Source organism: Rhopalosiphum maidis, chromosome 3 (assembly GCF_003676215.2).
Source record: "Rhopalosiphum maidis isolate BTI-1 chromosome 3, ASM367621v3, whole genome shotgun sequence".
NCBI classification, from domain to species: domain Eukaryota; kingdom Metazoa; phylum Arthropoda; class Insecta; order Hemiptera; family Aphididae; genus Rhopalosiphum; species Rhopalosiphum maidis.
The window spans coordinates 40,616,212-40,625,705 of record NC_040879.1 but is presented as its reverse complement, the minus strand read 5'-3'; positions in this window follow the sequence as shown (position 1 = coordinate 40,625,705).

Genomic DNA, 9,494 nt, shown 5'->3' with positions numbered 1-9,494 from the left:
TTTTTAACGAATACTGTACTATATTCTGCTATAGCTAAATATATCAGGAGCGGTCGAACAGTCGATCCCCTTTGTTAGAACTTGTTATTATTTTTTTAATATATATAGTTAGTTACGTACATATTTTGGATAAATCTGTTCGTGTGAAATGTTATTTTCTTCCATGAAAGTTATAAAATTTGATACCAGCTACCGAGTTATTTTTTCTAATAGAGCTGGCCGGGTCTTCGTTTAGAAGTCACCGACTATTCCTCAGATTTTGATTAACAATGGATATGTAATAATACGCTTCTACGCCAACAATATAATGTTAATTAATTTAAAAATTTAACGTGAATTATTCGTTTTTGTATAACTATATTTTAATTGTATTGCCTATTTGCTTATTTATATAAGTATGTTTATTATAAATATTAGTTATAAAGAATTTTAAATGAAAAAAATAATTTTTTTTACTTGAGTCTATCTTTAGAGGAAAAACATATTTTCAGGTAATAAATCCTAATTAAAAGAAATTTTTGTATTACTATTTAAATAATAGCTACGAAACTACAAAAGGATATGTAAGATTTAATATATATATTACCACTGCGCACATTCGCTTAAATAGTAATATATACGTCATAAACGATAGAAAATAATAAATATAAAATATAGTATATATACAAGACTTAAATTATATTATCTCATCAATAATAATGTCTTGTAAGTTATTTATTAGTATTTTTTCAGGTTATTTCGGTAAAAAATGATTAATATAGTATATTAGTATTTAGATGTTGGTTATAAATACTTTTTTTAATCAGTTTGTCCAACGTTTGTGAGATTAAAATAACGATTAAACAACAAAACGCAAATTCAAAGCCCAATATAAATCTCTTATAATTAATTTTAATAGACATACCATATATTTTTATAAATTACTAATAGTCTATACTAGGATTTTTATGCTAAAGAATCCCATATTGTTCATATTTTATATAATGCTATATAACAATTTTTTTACTCAAACGAGTCAATCTATAAAAAATATTGGTATGTATGCAAACATGTTTTCTTCGTCGCATATAAATACGCGCTCTAACAAAAAAAAGAAAAATATTTGTTCACGTCATTTATATTTATATATATATACCAAAACATTACACATATAGTATACTAATAATGTTAATATATTACATTATATTGACACATATGGTATTCTACCCACATCAAAAAGTCTATTTCGGATTAAAATATTAAATGCACGTTTAAAATGGAAAAGACGTTTTTCCAAACAAAATTATAAATTGACTTATCTCTGACGTCGATCATTTGTTTTTATACATATTCATATACTGCTAGTAAACGTACCTCTATATACCTACATAATATAACATATTAACTTGCATAATATATTATACACTACCTGCGCACGCGTTTAATCCTTATACCTAGCTGTGTATATTATGAGATGGAAATAGGAAACAACGTTCACATTTACATGATAATATTGTTATTGTGTTTACATTTTCTGTATAATATATAGATAGTAGCGGAGAGTAGCTGGCTGCAGCGAATAAGATGGCGCTTCCGTACTTTATTACTTTATTACTTTAATAATTATTTAACTTCTATGTTACTGGGCTGCTCTTTTAAATATATATAACACAACGACGGCGTCGATGTAATCGAATCTATATTATGTACCTAAGTATTATAACGTACAATACAAGTATACTGAGTAGTGGGTGCTACGTAATTTTATATTTCTATGACGTATAGACATGCATATGGTATATTTTTTTTGACTGGTCACAGAGTAATAAAATAATATAATATCCATAGATTAGGTTAACCTGAACTATTCTAATCGTACTGTTTTTTTTTTATTATTTGAGGCATTTTTTATTTCAAAGATATATCATGTACATAGTGCATAATATTATTAGTGATATTATATATACCTAACCCATAAGGTAATGTGCTAAGTACGACGTGTGCGTGTTAAATTCTGACTGAGCGATGAATGTATTATTATTTTACAATAATGTTTTTTCAACTTGAACTTTTTATTAAACATTTATATTAGCATTTTCTAAACTTGATATAATTTTCAAAATATTTTAACTCTTTTAGTGTTATGAATTTGTAATATACCTAATATGGTCATTTAAAATTCATAAAAATAACAATTTTAATATTAATTCCTAAGGTTTGAAAAATTAATAAACAGTTTCATATAAATTTTGCTTACTAGAGTAATAAAAAAAAAGTTGAGTATAATTAGTAATTACACTTACATATTTATAAGCGTCTGAAATTTAAATTACAACAAATTTAGATATTTACGCGTAAAATCACGATTTATCATCACATAATTTTAGTTTTTTAAAATAATTCAAAGAGTATTTTATCTTAAAAATTTTAATTATCTATTCCATTGTTACATAACTTATGATTTTATATACATAATACAATTTTCAAATATTTAAACTCATTTTAAGCTACAATTTATAGGAATTTGAATTTTTTCTCTTTTATTTTTAATAAAAGCGGTTATAATATTTAGGTCTGATAAAAAAGCATTTTAAAATTTACGACCAAGCTTGAAAATTTAGTACAAGATTTCTCATTACTTGCATAATTTTGTTTTAGACATTTTAAGTTCAAATTTCAACAAAATTGGATGTTTAAATTAAAAATAATGGTTTTAGATATTTATAGTTGCACCTAAAAAATATTCGTAGGGATGTAATACTTGTCATTATAATAATAATAATAATAATAATAACTTTATTGCATTTAAGAAAAAAATTTACATACATTATACAAGTAAAAAAAAAAATTTTAATGATTGTCTCCAAAAGCCTATGCTTGTGGAGGAGACAACAGTTCTAATTTTAAGGTGTGTTTACAATTTGAAGACAACTACTAATTCTTATCAAAAATTATAACTTAAATTTATACAAATAAAAGTAATAATTAAACAATAAATTATAAGACAGACACAATATTTAAGCTCAGCACAAATGTATGGATGTTGGTTTTATAAACAAGTTTTAATTTTATACTTAATATACTTTTTATAATGTTTATAATCATTATAAAATAAAAATTGTTTAATAGGTATATCGTACTTCATGCATAAATGTATACCTATATTAAAGGGATCTTTTTTCCCAAATTCCGTATTATATTTATTTAATTTAAAAACATTGTATCTATTTTGACGAATAAAATAATTATGGTTAAAACTGACACTTTCAAATTTATAAAAATATAGATTTGTTAGTACTTCTTTTGCATGAGACTTCTCCAAATTCAATAGATCATAAGTATTATATAGTATATCAATATTCGAATGAAAGGGTTTCTTAAAAGCTATTCTTAGTAATGAGTTTATAGTAGTTCTAAGAAAACCTAAATATTTATCGAAGGTACCACCCACACACAAATTCCGTATGTATATACTAACTGTGCAATTGCACAGAAAACCATTTTAATATTGTTAGGTGATAAAATATTATTTAATGTTTTGAATCTACCAAACATACTTCTTAATTTTTTAATCACTGAGTCAATATGAAAATTCCATTTTAAAAAATTATCAATCATGACCCCCATATACTTCACTGATTCTACACCTCTTACACTTATATAGTTACAATTAGAAGTACCTATCAAATTTGTCTCTTGACATGAGTCATCATGTATTTTAATGGGTTCATAAATATCAAGACTTTTAACTTTTGATATGGGAAAGGGGATAAAACATGTTTTATTAAAATTTATTTCAAGTGAGTTTGCATCAAACCAATTTTTAATAGACGACATAATTTTTGCTGCTTTACTCATTAAATTAAATTTATTTAAATCATGAATCAGGGTCGTAGTGTCATCAGCAAAACAGAAAATAGAGCATTCAAGATCCGAATTAAGAAGGTCATTTATGAATACAATAAACAATAATGGCCCTAAGACCGTACCTGATCGCCTTGATATTACAAATCGCGAATTGATAATAGCGAAAATCAAACATATTTAGTACAATAAAAATTGGATAAAAATAGTTTATAAATAAGATTAAATTGCATTCATTATAATTATAATATCGTTAAGTTCTAATTATAAATATTTATAGTAGTAATAATAATAATTTTGAATTATTAAAATATTATTTAGTTAATTTATTTTTTCACGGCACACAAAACCGAACGAAAATATTAAGTTAAATAATACAAAGCTACACTACATTTACGCACTGTCGAACTACAATTTTATTATATTGTGTCAGCTCAAATATAATACGATTGACAATCTTATCTCGGTATATTTCCAATATTAAAATAGTTATAACAGTAATTAAGATAACATATTGACGATAACCCGATACGTCCGTGGTTACTAGATATATATTAATTGCGCCAGAAATTACAGGTAAAAATAAGTTTTATCAAGTATTTAAGTTTTAGTTTTATATGTGTTATAGTATTTGAAAAAGAAATTATAAAAAATCTGTAGTTTTACTATTATGCATAATCGCTTTTTTTTAAATTCACTATTTTTATTTTCGCTATTATCAATTCGCAATTTTTACATTCGCGATTAATTGTTTCGCTATTTCGGCCTAGACTCACTACCTATGTATACCACTGACTGTAATATATAAAAATAGTTTATTTTGCTCTAAGATATCACCTTAAATAGTTTTACCTTTTACTCGTGTAAAAAATATAAGACACGCATTTACTTTGTATTTATCGTGTTAATATCGTATTTTTGTAGAATGTAGATCTATATCATATAAAACCAGTGTATCTTGGTATATTTTTTTTAGCATTTTATCAATCTTTTTGGTTAAGCCGATAACCCTGTGTGAGCTATGTTTTGTAAAAATATAATACTATTCCTTATTAATAAGTATGATGACTGACGAAAAAATCTGGATTTGTTTTTATAAAATGCCAGTAATGGTTTTAGACTATAGATCTGCTTGACACTTTCATTTGAAACACTCCTCTCCATCGCTGCAAAAATAAAAACAACATAATAAAACCATTATGTTAAATAAACATTATTTGCTATATATTTTCTTAGAATCTAAAACCGTTTTTAACAATGAAAGGAGAATGGTATGTAGTTTATCGATTATTTTCATTTAAAACACGCAGGTCTGACAACTAAATATATATTCGTACGAATAATACATTGATAACAATTATTCACGAAAAAGCTAATTGCTGATTCTATAATATACCTAATTAGTCAATGACGAATGTAGTCTATAAATATTAATATTAAAATAATAAGGTGATTTAATATTAATGATAGTTATTATTATTACTTACTTACGCGTGTACTAATAATTTTTTAAACACTTACATATTGTCTTTATGTTAACTATTCTTTATATTATATGTAATAATTAAATTATAATAATAATAAAAAAGATATAATTATGGTTTATTTTTGTTTTGCTTGTATAATGATGAAGAATGAATATTAAAATATAAATAAGTACGCACCACATAAGTATAAACTATTTTAGCACAGATAATGTTCACAGCAATAAGTGATTTTTTAATTAAGAAATATTGGAACCTAAATGCATTTGGGTCGATTACCAAATAAACTAATAAGGCAACCACCCAAAAATAAATATATTATATATAATATGTATGTGTGTGTAAATATGTAGGTATAAATATATCTAAATTATTAGCCCAAAAAATCTAATAAAATATTCCGAATATTAATCGCCGTAGTTGCATTTTGCAAGTTTGTTTATAATTATAACCTTTATAACACAAAAAACAAATATACTACATTAAAAATAATCTGGTTGAATACTTAATATACCAAATGATTAATGATAAATAAATAATTGTAAACTTTGATAATACCAATTAGATATTGAGAGTCATCTTGATTAGGTATAATGGTGACGGACAAACAGAACTTCCTGGATGGACTAGTTATAATTTATAGGCTATAGAACACATTAATATAATTAATCCGATAAAATTATTTATGTAAAAAGTAAAAACCAACTATAGGTATAGACGGTATAGTATATAATGTTATATACTAGTATACTACAATGTTTACAGAATAAATAATTGTTCAATTTATAATATTGTGTTTAGAGCCTAAACTTTAGGCATTCAAATTATACATTTGTATATATGCATAGTGCATACCTATATCTTACTCATAAGCACAATTTGAAGGAACCAGGGTGGCTTAACTGTCCTTATTTTTTTAATTAATTTATTCAAAATCCATATTGAATAGTTAGTAACTAAGAAACAAAAGAGAAAAAAATTAATTATGATATTTTATAATCAACATTTTGTTTACAAAAATGTTGTCTAATAATGAATATCAACAGAATATTTAACCAATTAATATTATAAATTGTTAATGTCAATAAAATGATACACTATTGTATAATAGCAAGAGATACCGGATCTGATAATGTTAGTTGAAAAAACTGTTTGACACGTTTAATATCGAACTTTGATTTAGAGGAAACAAAATTAATTTTAGATATTAAAATATTTCCAAATGTAGGTATATACTTTTTTGTTTTTATCTCTGACTATTTCGGTTTCTTGTAAGTTATAATACATGTAATAGATCTTTCTCAGATATAAGAAAGATAAAAATTTGGTTACGCTCAAATATTAAATAGGTTTTTTAATATGTATCTTATTTATATAGAAAAAGACATTTCTATATCCTAAAAATAAAAACATTAAATAAATATGTTGTCTAATCATCGTCAATTGTAATTGAATCGCCGTTGGATGAAACTTTTATGATTTTAGCTCATGACTTATTTAAAATATAAAATATGGTATAAAAATAAATACATAAACACATATGATGTTCTTTCATTTAAATTTAATAATAAGACAATTTACTCTAATATTAAAGCTAATAACGCAAAATTGGTTCTAATGAATGAAAATAATCCATATTGTACAGTTTTTAAGATGGTGATAAGTGATAACTAGGGTTGTTAATTTGTAGGGAAGTGCATTTTTTTTGGTGACTGTGAAACATAGCTTTGTAAGTACATCATTTAAATTATGTAACAACAAATCCATTTATGAAACATTTATTTTATATTTTTTTTGCTTTTTAAGTCATTTTCTAGTATTTTTAATTAAATTCCGTCAATTAACATCTTTGAAAATCTTTTTTTGTTTTACACAGTTTGTATATAGGCACGTCAAATTTATAATTTCAACTTCAAAATCAAAATTTAAATTGAATTAACTTTTTATATATTTTTTTTATTAATTAATACATTTTTATACATATAATATACTAATATCAGTATAAAAATTAAATTAAAAACCATTTTAAGTGCATATTATACTACATTTTGGCATTTTAAATGCACTATTTTATTGCATTTTTTATTTATTTTAAGTGCATTAAATTCACAGCCCTAGTGATAACCTACATCTAGGTGTGACATCCTTTTAAAATAACTGTTGGATATGTACTTTTTTTTATAAGATAAGTACTCATATTAACAAAGTATTGCAATGTATTATGCATGAATGCATAGGCGGCGGGCGGTTGCTAAAGGGTTCTTAGAATCTCAAATATTTTGTTAGCATCTCCAAATAACAGGATTAAATATTATGTTCTTATACTAGAATATTAATTTCTACAACACGATAAATAAAAATTGGACATAGACAAGCATGAAATATTAAAAAAAAGTTTTAACAATTAAGTCAGTTAAAAATTGAAGATATTTAAACATTTTCTACTGAAGACAGGATAGTTGCTTTAATTTAGATAATTAGGTACTTATTAATAATCTTCTATTTAAGTAGGTAATTTATTATTATTGAAAATATTGTGAATGAGCGAATAGAGTAATTAGTATTTTGCGTATTAGTATGATTATAGCAATTACAAAATGAAAGGTATAGTCGCACCTATTATATGAGTATATCAGTATTATTGATAATATTAATATACACTATACAGAATGAAAATACAATTTTGAAAATATTGTAATTAATTAATATCTTTAAGCGATTCCTAAAAGAATTATTAATCACTGAAAACAAAAATCAAATTTAGTTAAAAGTCCTTCGTAGATAATTGATAGATTATTAATGATAAAAAAATCAATTTGTATATTAATAAAAATTAAAAATTTTGGATTTAGATCTTTAATATGGTTTTTGTTCAAAAAGGGGATCAAAAAAAGCATTTAAATCAAAATCTTTTATGGGTGGGTTTTAAAATGGTTTTAAACATATAATTTTTATATTATATAATTATTGTATCTACATTGATAACTCCAAAATTCTACATAGCAACTAAATATGTGGCTGTATGCTATAAATACTCAAATGCGCGCTTAATATAAACACTCCCAATTAAGGGGTGGGACACGTCACTGAGGCTTAAATTAAATGTAAGGGCCTATATTTCATTTATAAGTACTTTTTATAGTACAAAATATTAAATTTTAGAAAAAACTAAAGAAAAAATATATATTATAGATAATACTATAATATTATAGTTTACGTTTATGTGAAAATACTAAAAAAGTATGTACCCATTTATATCATCTAGTATTATTTTTTCACCGAAGATGATAAAAACCTCAATCATAAATATTTTCATCATTGCAGAAATCATAGATATCATTTTGGCAATTTTATTAGTATAAATGTAACCAATAACCACTAATATGATTGGTTACTAACCAAATTATTACCTACTTATCTTGTATATTATATAAACTCATACCTATTCGAGAAGGCATTTAGTATTTACTAAAAAATAATAAATAGTTGTAACAAAGTATTTTATTAAAATATAAGATATTTATAGGCGTATGTATAATATAATAGATAGATAGATACACATATAGAAATATGTTTAAATAATGTTAGTCATATAAATTTAAATGTAAATGTCTACTTATGCATTGCGAATATTGGTATAATTTTCATAAAAAGATCCTTTATTATTTCGACATTTTAATCTCTAACCTTACCTTAAATGGCCTACGTTTAAAGTTGTAATATTATATTTTATACGTTTAAAATGGTCGTTTTATATAGATCTCAAAATAATATTTCAAACAAAAATTCATATTTTCCGATTAGTAAGTTCTTAAAAGTTAATAGTAACAGACTGCGCATCGCCTAGTCTATTTTATACAATATAACAAAGTACAAATATATGTAGTACTTACTCATCTCCCCTTTTAAAGTTCCCTCTTCTGCGATCCCCGATTTAGCCGCCGGAAGCTCATATGGAACGCCTGGCAGTCCAAATGGTCCTTCTACTATCCCCTCTCAGCTTTACTACCTGGCACAAAAGCATTATTTCCACCTCTATTTTATTTCGTTTACGGGATATCGTGTTACGCAGACTCATTTTAGCGTATCCTATTACCAACTTTGACTTACTATTACCATAATTAAAATTGAAGTTTAAATTTGGTGCTTTGGTGGATATATTATTAT